Source organism: Chrysochloris asiatica, unplaced genomic scaffold, assembly GCF_000296735.1.
Source record: "Chrysochloris asiatica unplaced genomic scaffold, ChrAsi1.0 scaffold00008, whole genome shotgun sequence".
Taxonomy (NCBI): Eukaryota; Metazoa; Chordata; class Mammalia; order Afrosoricida; family Chrysochloridae; genus Chrysochloris; species Chrysochloris asiatica.
In genome coordinates this window covers 4,266,153-4,288,862 of record NW_006408526.1, presented here as the reverse complement: position 1 = coordinate 4,288,862, position 22,710 = coordinate 4,266,153, and the positions used below count along the sequence as shown (strand labels likewise).

General features: G+C 39.4%; 2 pseudogenes; both read left to right on the top strand.

Moving 5' to 3' along the window:
- Positions 1 to 1,587: 1,587 nt before the first annotated feature.
- On the top strand, positions 1,588 to 9,623 carry LOC102832938 (annotated as a pseudogene).
- Positions 9,624 to 10,012: 389 nt separating this feature from the next.
- LOC102832557 overlaps positions 10,013 to 22,710 on the top strand; it is a 61,547-nt pseudogene continuing 48,849 nt past the window's right edge.

The following is a 22,710-nucleotide window of genomic DNA, read 5'->3' as shown; positions in this document are numbered from 1 at the left end:
GCTCTCCACACCTACCTCCAGGCTTTTTTGAAGGGGATCCAGCGAACAGCTAAGAAACCCACTAACCTTTCCAAGGTAAGTGCAGCCCTGCAGAAGCCAGACCAATCCCCTATGGTGTTTATTAAGCGCCTCCTAGAGGCCTATCTCATTTATACACCTACTGACTCAGAGGTGTCCGGGAACGCCCAGGCCATAAACCTGGCTTTTGTAGCACAGTCAGTCCCCAATATTAGGAAGAAGCTTGAGAAATTAAAGGGATTTGAATGGAAGAGTAAGTCAGAGTTAATTGCCATTGTGCAATGCACTTACAATACCTGAGATAGCCCAGAGGAAGTAGTAGCAAAAAGATTGGAGAAAGTGACCACTGTAGCCCTGAAGGCTCACCAACCTCACCATCTAACTAAGGGAACTGGAAGACCCAGACTCTCAGGAAAAAGACTTCTCCTGGGGAAAGATCAGTGTGCATATTGTAAAGAGACAGGGCATTGGAAGAATGAGTGCCCCCAAAAGCTAAAAATCAAAGGAAAGTCCTCATCTTAAGTGAAGAAGATTGACAGGGCAGTGGCTCCCAGGCAATGACCCCCTGAAACCCACGGTAACCTTGAAAGTAAGGGGCAAAGCAGTAAAACTTCCTTGTAGACACAGGAGCAGCCCCCTCAGTTCTTCAACAGCCCTTGGGGCTACTATCCTCCTGGACTTCACAAATTCAGGGGGCAACCGGAGCCACTGCCCCCTATACATGGACAACTAAGAATAGTCCAACTAGGGAAGGGCCAGGTGACCCACTCATTCCTGGTCATCCCGGAATGCCCACACCCTTTGCTGGGGAGAGACTTGCTTAGAAAACTACATGCCATCATATCCTTCGATGAAGCAAGAGACTCACTAGATGCCGTGGCTCAAGAGGCAGCCTTAAAACCAGTGGGGCCGCTTGAAATACTAGCTACCTTCCCGAAGCCAGTCTTCCCCAACACCCCAACATGTACCCCTGAAGACAAAAAGGAAGAAAAGGAAGGAAGAGGAAAAGGAAGAAATGAAGGACCAGGGGGATGGCTCCACTTCCCAGATGGAAGATTGGGACTCCCTCAAGAGCTGAGCCATGTTATAATCCAGCAGCTTCACGGGACAACTCCCCTAGGAGCCAAGAAACTGAGAGACCTCCTTATCGGATGGGATTCATTCCTTTTGGCAGGCCCCCTCCCATTCTGCCAACCCTGAGATCTGGAAACATTGCAGAATTAACTAACCTAGAAATGATTAAGTCCCTTAAGACTCTCCAGCAAGTCCAGACTGAGATCCAGTCATTGGTGAAAGCTGCCCACAACCCTCCCTGGGATATCCCCCTGCACCAATTCCAACCAGGGGACCTGGTCCTCATCCTTCACCATCGTGTCGGTGCCTTAGAGCTACAACAGAAGAGACCCTACACGGTGATCCTGACAATGCCCACAGCAGTAAAAGTGGCCGGGAAACCGGAGTGGATTCACCTATCCCAAAACCCGGGGCCAAACACGCCTTTGACAACTAGACATGGAGAGTACAACCCACGGGATAGCCCACAAAAATAAGATTGTCACATGCTTCATCATGACTATCTGGTTATACACGAACTGGGACAATGTAAGGGGAGTACTTAACCCACACACACACACACACACACACACACACACACACAAGTTTCCGATGGGAACTTAGAGAAACAGGCTTTGGGAGAATAATCACAAATATTACATCCCTGGGAACCCCAACCTTCAACACTGATTTGTGTGATTTAGGATTACCCATTGCAAGAACTCCCCCTCCTGGCTCATCTGGAAATTATGCTCAAGGGGACACACTAGGACTAAAACTTGGGGCCCTGGGTATACTCTAGCAGAACAAAATTTGCAAAGGACCCAGTTTTATGCATGCCCAGAGGACTCCCCCTACACTGCAACCAGAAGGGACAGTACCACTGTGCAGAATGAGGATGCGAGACAACTGCTTCCTGGTAGCAGAGAGATCGACATCTCAGGATAAACTTGTCCAAAATTCCGTCATGCCAGGCTGCAATATACTCCCCAACCAGTTAAGTAATCAATCTGTTAAATTGACGATTCAATATGTAAATTAAACCAGTGGGGAATGTAAGGCCCAATTGCCCTATAATAGTAACCAATTTTTAAGAAAGGCTCAGGCTGAAGTGGAAAATGTTTAGCATCAACAACTCCCCTGGATAAAGAAACTCCTTTCCCCCTTAACTTTAGCTAAACTCGGTTTCTGTAACACTGCTTATGCAAACTCCTCCCATCTGGGTGGGCCCTCCAACACGATGCTGTGGCTAGCCAGACAAGGCTAACCTTAAGAAATAACAGCCAGCCAAAGTTCACCTTGAGAAGGAACTGTCCTCCCAGCAGATGTACTCCTAACCCCTACCCTAACAGTTCATGCATACATCATACCCTTAGTTTGTACAAGATAATGTCAGACTGGCTATGTAGAAACACTCTTTGAAAAACTGGGTCGGGGCTGCAGTTTTTGCCGCTTTTAGGGAGGCTGTAGTTGCTGGCCAGCTAATAAAGGCTTCCTTGCTGATCCTGAAAGTCTTGAGAGGTCATCTGGGTAAATTGAGACATAACAGTAGATGCTTAACAATTTCAAAAGGTAGCATATAAGAACCACTGGAGCTGAAGGAAGAAGTCTAAATTGTTCTGAAGACATTCATGAAAAATGAGGCTGCCAGAATTGATGGAATACAAATGGAAATATTTCAAAAAACTGATGCATCATTGGAGGTACTCACTCACTTATGCCAAGATACTTGGAAGACAGCTACCTGGCAAATGATTTGAAGAGATCCATATTTGTACCCATTCCAAAGAGAGGTGAACCTGTGGAATGCAGAAATCATGGAACAACATCATAAATATCATAGGCAAGTCAAATTTTGCTGAAGATAATTTAAAAAAATTGATTGCAACAGAATATCCTCAGCAAACTTCCAGAAATTCAAACTGGATTCAGAAGGGATTGTGGAGCTAAGGATATCATTATTGCTCATATCAGATGGACTTTGGCTGAAAGCAGAGAATCCCAGAAAGATGTATATTTGTTCTTTATAGATCATGCAATGTGTTCTGACTGTGAGGATGATATCAAATTATGGATAACATGAGGAAGGTGTACTTAAACCAACAGGCAGTTCTTAGAGTAGAACAAGGGAATACAGAATGGTTTAAAATCAGGAAAAGTGTACATCAAGGTTATAACCTTTCACTGTATTTATTCAGTCTGTGTGATGTGGCTCTGTAGAATAATTACTTGTCTGCCAATTCTATAGAGGGTAGCTATGAGTCAGAACTGACTCTACAGCACTTAGAAACACAGGCTGAGTAAATAATCCAAGAAATTTGTTTATATGAAGAACATGGCGTCAGGTTGATAGAAGATTTATTAACAACCTACCATATGCATATAACACAACTTCACTTGCTGGAAGTGAAGAGGACTTAAAATAATTAGTGATGAAGATCAAAGACTAGGTACAGCCTATAGAATGGATTGTACCTCAATGTAAAGAAAACAAAAATTCTAACAAATGCATCGATAAATTACATCATAATAGATCAAAGATTTAAATGGTCAAAGACTTTATTTTGCTTGGATTCATAATTAACACTCATGGAAACAGCAATCAAAATATCAAATGCATTTTTAAGTAGGCAAACCAGCTGCAAAACATCTCTTTAAAGTGTTAAAAAGCAAGATATCAGTTTGAGGACTAAGGTACACCTGACCCAAGCCATAGTATTTTCAATCATTTAGTATGTATATGAAAGTTGGACAATGAATAAGGAAGACCATTGAAGAATTGACATATTTGAATTATGGTGTTGGTGAATCATAGAGTGCCAAAGAAAACAAATCTGTCTTGTTAGAAGTAGAGCCAGATAATGCTCCTTAGAAGATAGAATGTCAAGACATAGCTATTGTTCTTTGGACATATTACCAGGTGGACCCACTTCCTGGAAAAGGAAAAGTGGAGGGTCAGTGAAAAAGAGTAAGAATCCCAATAAGGTGGATTGACACATTGGTAGCAACAATAGTTTCAAACATAATAACAATTGGAAAGGTGGGGCAGGACTGGGTACTGTTTTGTTCTGTTTTGCATAAGGTCACTGTGAGTCAGAACCTACTTGATGGTACCTAACAGCAACAACAGTAACAGTTGTCCTTCACAGTATATCAAGAGAATTAGGTAGGAATGCAAATATAAATAGATAGAGTCAATATTATGGCAGAATTTTTAAATGCATTTCTTTCAGTAATTAGTAAATCAAGAAGACAAAGAAAATAAGTATATAGAAAATTTAACAGCATAAGAGCACAGATGAAATAATTGAAGTATATGACCCTTTACCACAAAATAAATAATACATATTTTTCTCAAATACAAATTAGATAATTATGAGAACTGAGCATACATTTGGTCATAAAGCTAGTTAAAAAAATAGGGTTCAGAATTTACATTTTTGACAATTATTATACATGCTGGATAAATTATAGCACATATGCACCAAGATTTACAGAAAAGAATACATATAGTAGTATATAACATATGATGTCTGAATCTAGGTATTTGCTTTATAAATTTTGGTTTAAATATTATATGTACACATATTTTTATAATATTCTTCTGATAGTAAAGGGTACATATAATAATAAATTATGGGAGAAAGATGTGACTTTCTGCTCCCATGCAGATTTAATGCCTCCAAAACCTTATATGTTGTTGTTGTTAAGTGCCGTCGAGTCGGTTCCGACCCATAGCGACCCTGTACAGGGTTTCCGAGGGTGTAAATCTTTACGGGAGTAGAAAGCCTCATCTTTCTCCCGTGGAGCGGCTGATAGTTTCGAACCGCTGACCTTAAGGTTCGCAGTCCAATTCGTAACCACTACGCTACCAGAGCTCCTTATATAGGGTTGCTATAAATCATAATCAACACAAAGGCACTTAACAACAACATAATTATAAATTAGAGAAATATTTGATTCCACATGTAACATGAAAAAAAAAAAAGTAAAAATTAAGAGATACAATGGGTTTGCATTAGAAGGAATGGTAGAGGACCTCCAAAAATTGTCTCCCACAATGTAAAATGCATGGAAAAGCATTGCCATATCCAAAGTTTGAGAAGTCTGGCAATTAAACTAAAGTATACAGTGGTATGTTGTTATATGCCAAGGAGTCGGTTCTGACTCATAGCGACCCTGTACAGGGTTTCCGAGGCTGTAAATCTGCACAGGAGCAGAAAGCCTCATCTTTCTCCCAAGGAACCACTGGTAGTTTCGAACTGCTGACCCTGAGGTTAGCAGCCCGATTTGTAACCACTACGCTACCAGAGCTTTTATTAAAAAATAAAAATTTGATTGTTGGTAATTACAGTGAGTTTTATGGTGATGAAATTTTCTGTCTTCCTAGCCACTTCTCCCCAGCTCTGTGGTTTCTTTGAAAACCCATATATCACAATCCTGATGATAATCAGAAGCTTGGCAGTCCCTGGTAGGTGTGGAGATTGAATTGCATTGGTGCTCGTACAAAATCCTACTCACCGAGAATTATGTATCCTGGCCAGTGTTTCCTTAAAGGTACCAATCTCAAGCCTTATTGTTCTTTGATTTGAGTAAGAGTTAACTTAGTACAAATAACCTATTTTCAGGACCATTGGTCAGGGGATAAAAGGGAATTTTCAAACATCATACTGACTGAGAAGGAATGCACAGAATCACTGTATCAAAAAGAACTGGTAAATGTTCAACCATTTCAAGAGGTACCATGTGATCAATAACTTCTTCTTTGAAAGAAGTCTAAGTTGCACTGAAGGCATTGGCAGAACACAGGACTCCAGGGATTGATAGAATACAAACTGATGTATTTCAACAAACTGATGTAGCACTGGAGGCACTCACTCCACTATGCCAAGAAATTTGGAAGACAGTTATCTGATGAAACTATTGGAAAAGATCCACATCTGTGCCCATTCCAAAGAAAGGTGATGCAATGGAATGAAGAATCATCAAACAACATCATTGGTATCATGTTTGAGTCAAATTTTTTGTGAAAGTATTTCAAGAGCAGTTGTAGCAGCGTATCAACAGGAGCTTCCAGAAAATCAAGTGGGATTCAAAAGATAACCTGTAGTGAGGATATCATTGCTTATGTTACATGGATCTTGGCTGAAGGCAGAGAATACCAGAAGGATGTATACTTGTGCTTTATTGACTATACAAATCATAAAAAAAGCTATGGATGATGTTGCAAATAATCAGTATTCCAGAATACTTTAATTGTGCTTATGAGGAACCTATACATAGACTAAGAGGTAGTCTTTTGAAAAGATCAGGGGATATTGAGTGTTTTAAAATCAATAAAGTGTATAGCAGGTTGTACCATTTACATATACTCATTGAATTGGCATGCTGAGCAAATAACAGGAGAAGCTGAGTTTAGAACTGGAAGAAGACACAACCTTGATAGTTGGAAATGAAGAGGACTTGAAATACTGATGAAAATCAAAGACTGTAGCGTTCAGTAGAGATTGCATCTCAATACAAAGAAACTGAAAATCTTCACAGTTGGACCAATAAATAATATCATGATAAGCAGAGAATAAATTGAAGTTGTTTAATTCTTCATTTTGCTTGTATCCATAACCAATATTCATGGAAGTAGCAGACAAGAAATCAAATGACATATAGCATTAGTCTTACCTGTCATAAAAGTACTCTCTAAATTGTTCAAGAGCAAAGATTCACTTTAGAAGTAAGGTGAGACTGGTCCAAGCCATGGCATTTTCAATCGCTTCAAATTCATGTGAAAGATGGACAATGAATTAGAAAGACTGGAGAAGTAGAATTGATGCATGTAAGTTAGGTGTTGGTGAAGAATACTGAACGTGCCACGAATAAGTCTGCCTTGGAAGAAGTACATCGTAGTGTTCCTTATAAGAGAGGGTGGCAAGTCTTGGAGTCTTTGTGGTAAGATATGGGGTAAGATTCTTATGATTCAAAAGTGAGTAATTGTTATTATGACTAATTGCAAATGCCAATAAAAGTAGACGTTCTGTAACCAAAAAGTGGGGGAGGGTAGTTAATCTTACATCTAGGTCCTTAGGACCATCAAGGAAGAAGTGCAAGAGTGGAATGTGGTACTCTATCCAGAGAAGCAGTGACACCAGAGAAGGAAGCAGAAATGAGGACATGGAGGAAAAGAGCAGCTGAGGACTCTAGACTCAGGGAAAGAGACAGGCTGTGTGCTTGCAGTCAGGAGGCAGGCTTTCAGAATGTGCCCTTTAGTTGTTTAAATGATTATATATTCCTAAATATTTTTGTGTACAACAAAAAAACAAACAAACAAACAAACAAAAAACCACAGAGGAAATAGAAGCAAATACTGTTGAATGATGATGCTCAGAGAAGATTGTAGTCATTTCAATGAAACGAGCGTAAAACCAATGTTCTCCCATGTAAACTATCACTCAATTCACAATAAACTCTTCACACACACAAAAATTATGGGAGCAGAAAGCCTCCTGATGAGCAGCTTGTGGGTTTGAACTGCCAGTCTTGTATGCCTAACCCAGAGCATGTTGTTGTTGTTGTTAAGTGCCATCTAGTTGATTCAGACTCATAGAAACCCTGATAGGATTTCCAAATAGTGCCTGTTATGTTTGAACCCCTCACCTTGCAGTTCAAACCAACCTTGTGGTTGAGTGCTTATCCTATAGCATCACACCAGAACACAGAAGTTTTCTTAAAATCTTCAGCATAGGGCAAGGTATATAGAAGGCCACACACATGTTTATGGTTGCATGCATACCCAGTGCAGGAGACATTTTCAGAAAATATTTGAGAAGCTTCTATTCTCTTCCCCCGGCTGGCCTCCAGGCTCTGTACAACAAGGAATAAAGGTTAAACTTATTGGCTAAGTATTGAAGTCATACCACCCAGACATAAAGTGTTCCTTACTGATGTTTTAAAACACTACAGTCTAACAATTAAGTGACCACAAGTCCTGGTGTAGCCTGGTAGGATAAGCACTGGACCATCAGGTTGGCTTGAACCACAAGTTTAGCGGTTCAAACTCACCAGCTGCTCCTTGGAAATGCTGTAAAGGATCCCTATGAATCAGAACTGATTCGACGGCACCTAAGAACAACAACAACACACTAACCAAATAGAGCCCTGGTAGTGATGTGGGTTATGAGTTGGGCTGCTAACCACAAGACCAGCAGTTCAAAAAAACCAGCCACTCTATGGGAGAAAGACAAGACTTTGCTATGAGTTGGAACTGAACAACAAAAACAGTAGCCAAGTGGTGCCCTTGTGGCATTGTGCATTATGCATTGGACTGCTAACTACTGCAAGGTTGTCAGTTCAAATCCACCTGCATCTCCATGAGAGAAAGATGTAGTTGTCTGCTCCTATAAAGATTTAAAGTCCAGAAAACTGTGTACAGGGTCATTATGAGTTGGAATTGACTTGACGATAATAGATTTTTTGCTTGACACTATCCATACAGATTCTCACGGTCAGCAGTTCGAAACTACCAGCTGTTCTGTGGGAGATAGATGAGGCTTTCTGCTCCCGTAAAAATTTACAGCCTCAGAAACCCTGTACAGGGTCGCTATGAGTCGGAATTGACTCCACAGCACATAACAACAACAATAACATCTATACAGATTATTGTGGCTAAATATGAACAAGATCACAATATATTTAACTAAATAATATAAGTCTCTCTTTTACACACACACACAAACACAAATCCAAACACACCAACAAATACAGTAATAAAGAGCAACAACAAACCTAGGGTAGGAAGAAGAAGCTAATTAACAGAGTTTTCATGTTATTTTGAATAAATAGATTTCAACATTGAAAGAAAGACGACATGCAAGGAACCAAGAAAGTACTGCTCACACAAAGCAAACAAACGAAAGTAACAGTAGTCACCCTGCCTTGCCATAAAGAAAGACAAGACAGTCCGCCACCAGAGCGCCTTTCATCTGAGTAGTTAAAGGTACTTTGTAGAACTTCTGCCACATAAGCTATACCTCATGCAGCACATTTGTATGTGTAGGCTGCCATCAGGAAGAAATTTGTGATTGCTGATGAGGGACCTTGCGACAAGATTTGCTTGCTCATAGTCTTCAGGAAGGATCAGTTCCCTGAGATGTATATGCCCACAGTATTTGAGAATTATGAGGCAGATATTGAATTGGATGGGAAGAAGGTAGAATTGGCTTTGTGAGACATAGTTAGGAAGAAAATTATGATCATCTGAGACTCCTGTCCTACGTAAACACTGATGTTATACAAAAGTACTTTTCCATCGGCAGCCCTAATAGTTTGGAAAACACCCCAAATAAATGGACCCCCAAGTCAAGCACTTCTGTCTCAATGTGTCCATCATCCTGGTTGGGAACAAGCAGGAACTCTGGATAGATGAGCACAAACTAGCAAAGATGAAGCAGGAGTTGGCTAAACTCAAAGAAGGTAGAGATACAGAAAATAGGGTTGGTGCTTTTGGTTACATACAGTGTTCAGCAAAGACAAAAGATGGAATGAGGGAGGTTTTTTGAAATGGTCACAAGTGTACTTCTCAAGCAGATGTGTAAAGAAAAAAATCTGGATGCCTTGTCTTACGAAGCCTCACTGCAAACAGTCCTCCTACAATTAATTTTGAAGTGCTATTTATTAATCCTAGTGTATGATTATTGGCCTTTTTCATCTGGCACTGTGGGTTTATGCACTGGACTGCAACGTCAGTTTGAAGTGCAAAGGTGGCAGTTCAAGCTGACCAGCCGCTACTTGGAAACGCTGCACAAGGTTACTATAAGTTAGAACCAACTCCATGGCATTTAACAACAACAACAACAAATAATTAACAAACTTTAATGGATAGAGTTCTTTGTTAACTTAACTAGGCCAGGATTTCCAGAGGTTTAGCAGTTGTGATATGCTTATATCTATGGTGATCGGACCTGACATAGCCAATAAATTAAAGGGATGCTTCCTTGCATTTGTAGACTGTTCCCAATATAATGGCATGGAGGTAAGGTTCTGTGAACCTGAAAGTCGGCAGTTCGAAACTACCAGCTGTTCCCTGGGAGAAAGATGAGGCTTTCTGCTCCCATAAAGATTTACAGCCTCAGAAACCCTGCACAGGGTCACTATGAGTCGGAAACGACTCCATGGTACTTAATAACAATATCCCTCTACAGGGTCACTATAGGTTGGAATCGACTCGACGGCAGTTAACAACAACACATATATATGGAGCTCTGGTAGCACAGTGGTTACGAGTCAGGCTTCTAATATCAAGGTCAGCAGTTCAAAACTACCAGCAGTTTCACAGGAGAAAGATGAGGCTTTCTGCTCCCATGAAGATTCATAGCCTCAGAAACCCTATGCAGGATCACTGTGAGTAGTAACTGACTCCACACCACATAATATATGTATATGTTTTGCTGGTTTTATTTCTCTTGAAAACCCAGCCTGAGACACCTATGATTACAAATCAGAAGTCATCTTACTACCAGTATTTAGAAGCCAACCACAAGCCCTCTGGAAGGGCCCCTATGACACTCCTCTAACAGCTGTCCGCTGCCCTCCCACCAGACATACAAGGTGCTAATTCAAGGAATTTCTTAACTTCTTGCTTCTTTCTAGAAAGAGAAAGAGTTCGTAACTCAGGCTGGGTTCTGTAGAGAAACAAAACAAGTGAAACTTACATATGTATAATGTATATGTATATATGTTGTTGTTGTTATGTGCCATGGAGTTGGTTCTAAGTCATAGCGACCTGTACAGGGTTTCTGAGGCTGTAAATCTTTATGGGAGCAGAAAGCCTCATCTTTCTCCCACAGAACAGCTGGTAGTTTCAAACTGCTGACCTTGTGGTTCACAGCCCAATTCGTAACCACTACGCTACCATGTATATATATGAAGAGAAGTGTCTATCAAGCAAATGGACCACAATTCAGAGGTTGGAGAGTTCCAAATCTGAGTCAGGTGAACCAAGATTGGCAGGTAGGTAGGCAGTTGTGGCAGGCAGGCAGGTCCGGCAGGCAGACAGTCAAGCTGTTAATGGCTCCAAGGATCCATAGGTTATAGAGCAGGCCACTGGCCAGAATTCAAAGAAACAGGTTGGAGAATGAGCCAAATGCAAGACCCAGACCCAGAAGAAAGCAAACAAGCTTTGCCTGGGTCTAATACATTGGAAGTAGGCAACACCCCTGCAAGAACATCCTTTCAATTGACCAGATGTTCATAACAGAACTCATTACAGAGTTAACTGTGTTATATTCTATCTCATGGGTATAACATCTCAACTGCTGAACCACTGAGAGCTCTGGTCCAGTCAAGTTGGCATAAAACCTAACTACCAAAGTTTATTCCTTGTAAACTTAGCACCTGTAAACCATATGCATAATCTCTAAATTAAGACAACTGTAAAGTTTTAATTACACCTAACATAATACAACGAAAACACATACCATCAAAAACACATTGACCCCAACCACATCTTACGTTTCACAATTGAACAAAGCAAAAATATTTGAGGCTACATACAAAAGATATAGTTGTTCATAACAATTACAGTCCTTGTTTCAACAACTGGTCTTATCTCCATAGCTGACATTTAGAACTACCTTCTTTCACTACCCATTCCACATTCACTTTGCCCTTAACTAGCACCTCAGCTTATCTAGTCTCAGTGTAGTTCCATAAATATATTTACTTTTTGACCCATTTAGAGATTTAGAGAGAGGTCTATCCATATACCTCTTCCCTACACCTCCTTGTCAACAATTTTCCAAGTTATGTTCCTGATAAGTCCCTGACCACCCAAGTAGTCAAACCACTGGCTACAGCCCATAAATCAGTGTTCTGTCACATATCTGGCCATTTCTCCTTCCTAGCAAAATGAACAACCAGGTGCAGTGTTCAAAGTTCAGCCCATTGAGAGAATTTCCCTTCACCACTGTCCTTCAGGGAAGTTTCAGAAAGGTGCTGTAGTGCTACTACTGTCCACATTCGAGTGGTGCCTGCTTATCGTGCAGAACCATCTGTAAACCAAGTATGAGTTTCCTCTGCCTCAGTCAAATGATCATAAAGAACTTCCTATGAGGTCTTAGGTGTGGACTGGAAGAGGGGAAGTATTGTGATAGGACTGACTGGAAATTATGAGCACTTGGACTATTTACTCAGGCAACGTACTTGTGTCTTCAGGTCCTGCTTGAGACCAGTCTCATATATACCACTTCCATTTAATGATGGAGTATTGTTGTGCATGTCCAACTTTATTACTCTGTGGGTCAGACACCAAGTTCATATTGGGTAGCTTAGTCACATGGTGACTTGAAGGCACTATGGTTTGGCAATTAGTCTCTTCTAAGGCCCAGTAACAAGTCAAAAGCTGTTTCTCAGAGAAGAGTTGTTCTCTGCAGAGGATGGCAGAGCTTTGCTCCAATACTCTGAGGGTCTGCATTGTTAAGTGCTGTCAAATTAGTTTTGACTCACAGAGACCCTGTACAAGGTTTCCAAGGAATGACTAGTGGATTTTAACCACTGACCTTGCAGTTCAAACTTTAATGGATCACATGGTCCAAGTGGCAGAGCATCTTGAATGGCCTTCTCTTGCTTGGGGCTCTGCTCAAAATTAGTAGTTTTCAAGTCACTTAATAAATAAACAGGAGCAGCGCACACAAGTGAGTATTTGGGACATACTGTCTCCCAAATCCAAGAGGCCCAATAGACGTTGTGTCATTTTCTTAGTTGCTGTTGTTGTTAAGTGATGTCTAGTCTGTTTAGACTCATGTTGTTGCTGTGGTTGTTTAAGTGCCATCGAGTCAGTTCTGAATCATAGTGACCCTGTATATGGTTTCTGAGGAGTGACTGGTGAGTTTAAACCACTGAATGTGTGATTCAAACTGACCTTGTGGTCCAGTGTTTATCCTAAAGCACCACACCAGGACTCCTTTTTAGTTGTAGGGGCCCCAAATGCAATACTGTTGGGTTATGATTTTGGCCATTAACTGAGAAAGGTCAGCAGTTAGACTCTACCAGTTGCTTCGTGTGAGAAAGAGGAGGCATTCTGCTCCTGTAAACATTTACAGCCTTGGAAACCTTATACAGGGTCACCTATGAATCCGAACTGACTCCATGGCACATCCTTTGATTTAGTAGGAATAGTTCTACATGCTTCACATCACTAAGCCATGGAAGCTTCACTGAGGTAGAAGATGTCAGTATGTTTAATGGGTTAATTTTCCACCTCTAGCATGTGGATGTTTTACCAATAAGTCTACAGTCATTGAGACATCGTCTTCATTAGGTCCAATCAGCATAATGTCACCAGTGTAATGGACTAGCATGATGTCTGTGGTAAGGAAAGGAAATCAATGTCCCTACAGACATAAGTATGGCATAGCACTGGAGAGTTGTACCACTGAGATAGGACAGTGTAGGTGTCATGTTTGCCTTGCCAGCTAAAAGGAAACTGCTTCTGGTGATCTTTGTTATTGCTGCTGTTAAGTGTCATCGAGTCAGTTCTGACTGAGAGTGATCATATACAAAACAGAATGAAACACTGCCCGGTACTGCATTCCTCAGAATTGTTGCTACTCATGAGACCATTGCTGCTTCCGTGATATCAATCTGTTTCTTTGGGATAGTTCTTTTTTTCTCTGATCCTCCACTTTACCAAACATATTGTCCTTTTACAGGAATGATCAATCTTGATAATATTCATGAAGTATGAGAGATGAAGTCTTGCCATCCCTGCCTCCAAGAAGCATTCTGACTGAATCTTTTCAACACATGTATTTTTCTGGCTGTCTATGTGTATAATCACCTTTTATGTTGTTTTAAGAAGGATCTGTAATGAATACTTTGGTCTTGAAATATTCTATCATGCATTCTTCAGCATAATTTCTATCACCAAGGTCATATTTTTCAATTATTGATCCTTTTCTTTGTTTCTAACCTTCACATTCCAATCACTGGTAATTATCAATATATCTTGATTGCATGTTCAATCAATTTCAGAATGAAGTATTTGGTAGAATTCTTCAATTTCATCATTACTGGCTTTAGTGGTTGGTGTCAAAATTTGAATAATAATGGTATTAACTGGTCTTCCTTGTTGGTGTATGAAGATTATCCTATCACAGATTGTGTTGTTCTTCAAGATAAATCTTGAAATATTTTTTTTTGGTGATGAAAGCTGTACCCTTCCTCTTGAATTTGTCGTTCCCGATACAGTAAACCATATGTTTGTCAGCTTCAAAATGGCCAATGCCACTCCATTTCAGCTCACTAATGACTAAGATATGTATGCCTATGCGTTCCATTCCATTTTTGACAACTTCAATTTCCATATATTCATACTTTGTACATTTTATGTTCTGATTATTAATGGATGCTTGCAGCTGTTTCTCCACATTTTAAAGTTGTGCCCCATAAGCAAATGTCATTCCCATTTGCAACATCACGGCCAACTCTGCTTTGAAGAGACTGCTCTTCTCCAGTTGCACTTGAGTGACTTCCTACATAAGGGAATGATTTTCTGGGACTATATCTGACAATATTCTCATGCTATTCACAATGTTTTTTTTTTTTCTTCTTCTTCTTCTGGCAATATATCTGACAACATTTTACTGCTATTCATAAGTTATCTGACAACATTTTAGTGCTACTCACAAGTTTTCCAAAAGATAAACATTCACAAGTTGTCTGCCTCTCCTTCTTAGTCTGCCTTGATCTGGAAGCTCCACTGAAATCTTTCCAACATGGGTGGCCCTGCTGGCATTAAACAATACTAGTAGCATAGTTTCCAGCAATACCACAGCATGATAAACTGACAGATGAATGCTGAAATTTGTGCTTAGTTCACCCCTATCAGGTAGGCAAGCAGGCAGGTACAACAGGCAGACAGGCATGTTGCTGATGGCTCCCAGGATTTTCAAGTAATAGAGCGAGCCACTAACTCAACTCCTAAGAAGTGGAGGTCAGAGGATGAACCCGATGCAAGACCCAGTCTCAGCTGAAAGCAAACAAGCTTTGCCTGAGTGTCTAACATATTGCAAGCAGGCCACACCTCCGAGTAAACATCCCTTCAATTGATTGATTCAAAGCAGTACTCATTATAGAGTTAATTACATTATATTATATTTCATAGTCCTGGAGGCACTTAACAATAACAACAACTTTAATGCTGGGAGAGATGATAACTTATTGCTGTTTTGATCTGCATATTTCTACTGGCTAAGGAATCCTGGTGTGGTGCTGTGGATTAATGTGCCAGACTGCAAAGTTGTTTGAACTGCAAGGTCGGCAGTTCAAGCTCACCAGCTGCTCCTCGGAAACCCTATACAGGGTCACTATGGGTTGGAACTGACTCGATGGCACTTGACAATAACAACTGTATATCAGATTTGTACCCAAGACTAAAATAAAAATAAAAACCAGACATTGAATTTAAATCAGGATTTTAAAATATGGTCAAAGAACTAAAGAAAGCATGTCAAAACAATAAAACAAATCAAAATAACAAAAACCAAAACCTGAATGAAACAATTAGAATATTGTCTTGCCAAACAGAGAGTACTAATAAAGGCACAGTCATTTTGTCTTGTTTTGTTTTTAAAAGAACCCATATCAAATTTCGAGCTGAAACATACAAAAACTAACATGAAAAGTTCATGACAGAGGCTCAACAGAGGACTTGAGTCGGCTGAGGTTAAGAATAAGCAAACCTGAAGATGGATCAATTGAGATATTCAGTCTGAAGAAAAGAAAAAAACAATAATTAGGGGAAATGCCACAATCAATTGTAACAATATATGCATAATAACAGTTACAAAAAAGAGAAGAAAAAGATAAAGGAGTATGACAAATACTTCAAGAAATAATAGCTAATAATTTTCAAATTGGATGAAAATCATTAATCTACACATCACGCAGCTAAAGTAGGTTAAATTCCAAGTGGAATAAGCTCAAAGAGATGTACAACAAGAACTATAACAGTTAAACTGTTAAAGAAAAATCTTGAAAGCAACAAAAGAAAAGTGATTCATTACATACAATGTATGTACACTAAGAAAAATGGTTGGTTATTTATCAAAAAACATGGAGGGCGGGTAACAGTGAATTGCCAAATTCTAGGTCCAGCAAGAAAAAATATTGTCCACAAGAAATGAAAATCAGAAAACACAGACTCAAAAATGACTAAATTACTAAGCCAAAATAATGAAGTGCAAGTGGACCTGCCCTACAAGAAGTAGTACATATGAGGGGACTTCAAAAAGTATGAGGACAAATCTGATTATCTTTTAATTTGGTTTTCCATGAAATTTTTGAAACCCATTCATAGAGCCTGTCAGGAAAAATATAAAGAATGGTCCTTGAAAATATTATTTCAAATGGAAATATCCAGATACAAACTGTTTCGCATTGAATAATTTCATAGGATATGCCCATTATACAAAAATTCATATATTAAGAAAGTAGACCTGTGATTTCAGAGACTTGGTACTGACAGTGATGGGGAGTCACTGCTAATGGGTACAAATTTCTTTATAGAGTGATAAAATAGTCTCAAATTGGATAGTAGATATAGTTGCACTATGCTGTGAATACACTAAATATCACTGAATTGTTGGCTTTAAAAGGCAGAATTTTACAGCTAATGAATTGTATATATGTGTAAAAAAATATATGGGAAACAAAAGCTATCCCTAATAGAAATATGTTGTTATTGTTAGACACCATTGAGCTGGTTCTATCAGTGATCTTTTGCACAACAGAGCGAAACACTGCCCAGTTTTGTGCCATCTTCACAATAGTTGTTATGCCTTAACCCATTGCTGCTGCCATTGTGCCAATCCACCTCATTGGGGTCTCCCTCTTTTTCTCAGATCCTCAAGCATGCTGTCCTTCTCTAGGGACTGGCCCCTCCTTGATAATTTGTCTGAAGCATGAGATGGTGAGAGAAGGCTCACCATCCTGGCCTCTAAGGAGCGTCTGGTTGTACTTCTTGAAACACAGATTTGTTTGTTCTTCTGGCAGTCCATGGAACTTTGAATATTCTTTTCCAAAACCATAACTCTAATGCATTGATTCTTCTCCAGTCTCCCTTATCCACTGTCTAACTTTCACATGCATATGAGGTTATTGAACATATCATGGCTTGCATCAGGCACACTTTAGTTCTCAAACTTATATCTTTGCTTTTGAATGCTTTAAAGAGGTCTTGTGCAGCTGATTTGCCTAATACAATATATCATTCGATTTCTTGACTGCTGCTTCCATGAGTGTTGATGATGGACCCAAGCAAAATGAAGTCTTTGACAACTTCAATCTTTTCTCTATTTATATGGATGTTTTTTATTGGTCTGGTGTTTGAGGATTTTTGTTTTCTTTACACTGAGGTAAATATTTCCTTATTATGTAATGCCATCAAATATATAACTTACTTCAACATAGTACTTTATGATTATCAAATATTTCAGAGTTTTGAAATATATTTTATAATTGAAATAATTTTGTGATGTTAATCATGGAAACTAACTGCATGGACTCCCAACTGCTGCATGGGAAAGAGATGAGTTGTTGCTTCCTTAAAGATTTACAATTTCAGAAACCCTATGTAGGTTCACCAGCCACTCCTCAGAAGCCCTACACAAGGTTGCTATGAGTCAGAACTGACTCGACAGCACTTAACAACAACAAGAATGCAGGTTCACTGTGAGTCAGAACAGAACGCAATGGTTTTTTTTGAATGATACTCCATAGGAAAATGCAAAGGGATCTACAGATGAATTATTTAATGAAGACAAGTTTAATTGTTTGGCATATATAACACATATATTAAAAAGATCAATCACACTTTGGTTTTATTCCCTAGCAACAGTCAGATGCATAAATTTTAAATGTCATGTAATTTTAAAACTTTGAAGATATTGGAATAAATATAATGTAAAAAAAATTATGAATTCATTCCAATTAATTAGAGACATGCAGCAGGTTTACTGTTAGAGTCAATTTTTTAAATGATATAAATTTTCCTTATGTTGGCATTGTTATTAAGTGTCCTTAAGTTGGGTCTGACTCATAGTGAGCCTTTATGTGGCTTCTGAGGCTGTAAATCTTTGGGGAAGCAGAAAGTGTCATCTTTCTTCCACGGAGTGGTTGGGGCCTCAATTCACAGTCCAGCGCTTATCTTACAGAATCACCTCAGTCCCCAAATTTTGCTTATTATAACCTCTAAATTCAATGCAATTATGTTCAAATTCATAAACTTAATATTTTGTTAATATTTGGTAAGCAAGTAAAAAAAAAAAAAAAAAAAGATCAGAGAGTCAGAAGAGCAACACAATATAAGAAAGTAAAAGATATCCAGACTTACAAAAAGGCTATGGTGAGTAACAGTGATACAAAAACATGAATGGGATACATAGCACAGAACACATTATAGACATACATTAAATGGCATGACAGTTATGACACTTTAAATCATTGGAGATGGAAGGGACTATACAATGAACAACACAATAGTAATTATTTTTCATTAAGAAAAAAAATCTATATATGTATACAATTAGTTCATGTCCTTTCATCATAGAAAACAAATTCCTATGACTAAATATATAATGTAAAAGTCAATTATTAAACTCTTAAAAGAAAATATACACAGATACCTTCATTATTTTGGAATAGGAAAGAATTTCTTAGCTATGCACAGAAATCAGTGTTTCATTAGACCCAATGTAAACTGTAAGCTCCATTTCAGATCTGACCTCAGCTTCTAATATTCTTCTTTTTTCCCACTTTACTCAAGTTACATTAATCACCACAAAGTAAATTAATTCATTGCCATTGAATTCATTTAACTCATACCAACCTTATATGACAAATTAGAACTGTCCAGTAGGGAATTCAAGGTTGTAAATCTTTATAAGTGAGAACTGCACATCTTTCTTCCATAAAGCAGGTGGGTTCGAGTTGTCAACCTTCTAGTTAGTAATAAAGTGCATGATCACTGCACCACCAGTACTCCTTTCATGTCCACATTGTTGTTGTTGTTGTTGTTGCTGTGAAGTGCTATTGAATCAGTTCTGACTCATAGTGACCTTGCATAGGGTTTCAGAGAAGATCATGGATTTGAATCACTGACCCTGTACCTAGCAGTCCAGTGCTGATCCTACAGTGTCTCACCAGGACCCCTTCAACACCATTTGTTTTTGTTGTTATGTGCCATTGTGTCAGTGCCTGACTTAGAGTGACCCGGTATCCAAGGAGCTGCTGGTGAGTTTCAACTGCCAACCTTGCGGTTCACACTGGCCTTATGGTGGAATGCTTATTGCAGTCACATCAGGACTTAAAACCATTGTTGTTGTTGTTAGGTGCCATCAAGTCAGTACCAATGCATAATGAAGCTATGTACAACACAATGAAACATTGTCTGGTCCTGGGCCAACCTCACAATTATTGCGATGCTTGAACCCACTGATGCTGCCACTTTGCCAATCCACCTCGCTGGGGATCTTCCTCTTTTTCTCTGACCCTCTACCCTACCAAACATGATATCTTTCTCCAGCAACTGGTCCCTCCTGGCAATATGTCTGAAGTATGATAGATGAAGTTTGGCCATCCTGGCCTCCAAGGAGCACTCTGACTGCACTTCTTCCAACACAGATCTGTTGGTTCTTTTGGCGGCCCAAGGCACTTTCAAAATTCTCCTCCAACGCCATAACTCAAAAGCATCAGTTCTTCTATGATCTTCTTTATTCACTGTCCAGCTTTCGCATGTATATGAGGTGATCGAAAATACGATGGCTTGAGTCAGGCGAACCTTAGTCCTCAAGCTGACATCTTTGCTCTTCAACACTTTAAAAAAGATCTTGTGCAGATGTGCTTAATGCAATACATCATTTGATTTCTTGACTGCTGCTTCCATGTGTTGATAGTTGATCCAAGAAGAATTAAGTCCTTGACAACTTCAATCTTTTCTCCATTGATAAGAATGCTGTTTATTGGTCCAGTGGTAAGGACTTTTGTTTTCTTTACATTGAGATGCAATCCATACCAAAGGCTGTGCTCTTTGATCTTCCTCAGTAAATATTTTAAGTCCTCTTCATTTTCAGAAAGCAAGGTTGTATCATCTGCATATCACAGGTTGTTAAGGAGTCTTCCTCCAATCCTGATACCACATTTTCCTTCATATAACGCAGCTTCTCAGATTATTTACTCAGCATACAGGTTGAATAAGTATGGTGAAAGAATACAACCCTATTGTACAATTTTCTTAATTTTAAACCATTCAGTGTTCCCATGTTCTGTTCGAACAACTGCCTCTTGGTCCAAGTACAGATTCCTCATGAGCACAATTAAGTGTTCCAGAATATTCATACTTCACAATGTTGTCCATAGCTTGTCAAGATCCACACAATCAAAAGCCTTTTCACAGTCAATGAGGCACAGGTCAACATCTTTCTGGTATTCTCTGCTTTCAGCGACACCATAGTGTTCCCCAAATATGCTATTTTATTTACTTACTGCTTGTGTGAAACAAAAACCATGAGTGAATGCTTTTAAAGGACAAAAATCTGTTTTGTCCCAATTCTGAGGTCTAGCATTCCAAATCAGGTCTTTGCCCTGTGACTTCCTTCCTTGTTGCTAGCTTTGGATATTCCTTGGTTCCTTGGAAATCTTAATAGAAATTATCTTCCTATGTCTAATCTGGTCTTCACAAAGCAGAGGTGATTAGGTATAGGACACATCCTACACTAATATGGCCTCATTAACAATACAAGTGATCATAGTGGCTCCATATAGTAAGCACAGTAAGCACTGGACTGCAAAACCACAAGGACCTTGGTTTTTCTACCAAAATGTACAACATCATTCTTGGGCCATACCAAATTATCAACTTAAAAATAAGCCTACAATATTTGGTCAAACATTTAATTAACTCAACCCTAATGTGGAGGCTTTCTGCTCCTGTAAATATTTACAGCCTCGGAAACCCTGTGCAGGGTTGCTATGAGTTGGAACCGACTCTACAGCACATAACCACCACCGCCACCATCACCAATGTGATGGCTAGGTGTGGCACTCTGGGTTCATGCGCCAGACTGCAAAACCATTTGAACTGCAAGGTCAGTGGTTCAAGCTCACCAGCTGCTCCTTGGAAACCCTATATAGGGACGCCATGGGTCAGAACCAATTTGACAGTACTTAACAACAACAGCAACAAATACGATGGTTGGAACATGCTATAGTCCTGGTATGGTGCTGTAGGATAAACACTGGACTTCACAGTCATTTGAATAGCAAGTCCAGCAGATTAAACTCACCAGCCGCCCTTTAGAAACCATATACAAGGCCTCTATGAGTAGAAACCAAGTTGACTAACACTTAACAACAACAAAAATGTGATGGTTGGAACTGCATTTGCCTTGACAGGGCTAGACTAAATGATTTTGCAGGCCTTATGTAGTCCTGGTGTGGTGCTGCTGGTTAATGCACAGGACTGCAAGGTTGATTTGAACCTCAAGGTCGACAGATCAAGCTCACCAGCTGTTCCTGGAAAACCCTATCCAGGGTTGCTATGAGTCTGAACCCACTCAATGGCACTTAACAACAACAACATGTGGCCTTTAGGCTGGACAGTCCCAAACCCTGATTTAAAGCCTCAGAAACCCTATACATTGTCATTACGAGTCAGAACCTACTTGAAGGAATTTAACAACAACAATGACATAACAAAGAGCACTCTATGCCCCATCAAAATGGCATCTAAATATTTGATATAACACGATTAAGTTTGTAACATGCACTAAATATTTTCTTATTCAAGGATCTTTGCATCCACTTAGAAATGTTTTCCCCCAATTGTCTGCATCGTTGACTCTTTATGCCCTTCAAACCTTTGATTAAATATAATATTCAGTACAAAACCAACATGGATAACCATTTTAAAAATTGCAAGTGTCCTTTAGCCCCACTTCAGAATGTATTCCACATATTCTAATGTGCTTTTAATTTATTTCAGTAGTATTTACAACTTCCTAATGACAATGTCCACCACTCATCTGTCAGTTTGTCGTACTATGGTGGCTTGTGAGTTGCTGCGATCCTGGAAGTTATGCCATGGGTATTTTAAACACCAAAGGGTCACCCACAGTGGACAGGCTTCATATGAGCTTCCCGACAAAGACAGACAAACTATTTCCGAATATTTAGTCACTTGAAACCTTATGAATAACAGAGAAACACTGTCATATGTAGTGCAGGAAAATGAGCTCCTCTGATTGGAAGGCATTCAAAATGCGACTGGGAAGAGCTGCCTCCTCAAAGCATTGACCGTGATGATGTGAATGGAGTAAAGCCAGTAGCAGTAAAGTCCCCGACACCTTCATTTGCTGTTGGGGCACAGCTCAAAATGAAGAGCAACTGTTATAAACATCCATTGATAATCAGAACATGGAATGTATGAAGTATGAATCTAGGAAAATTTGGAATTCTCAAAAATGAAATGGAATACATAAACATTATCTTAGGCCTTAGTGAGCTAAAGTGGACTGGTATTGGCCATTTTGAATCTGACAATCACATGGTTTACTATGCCAGGAATCATATATTGAAGAGGAGTGGTGTTGC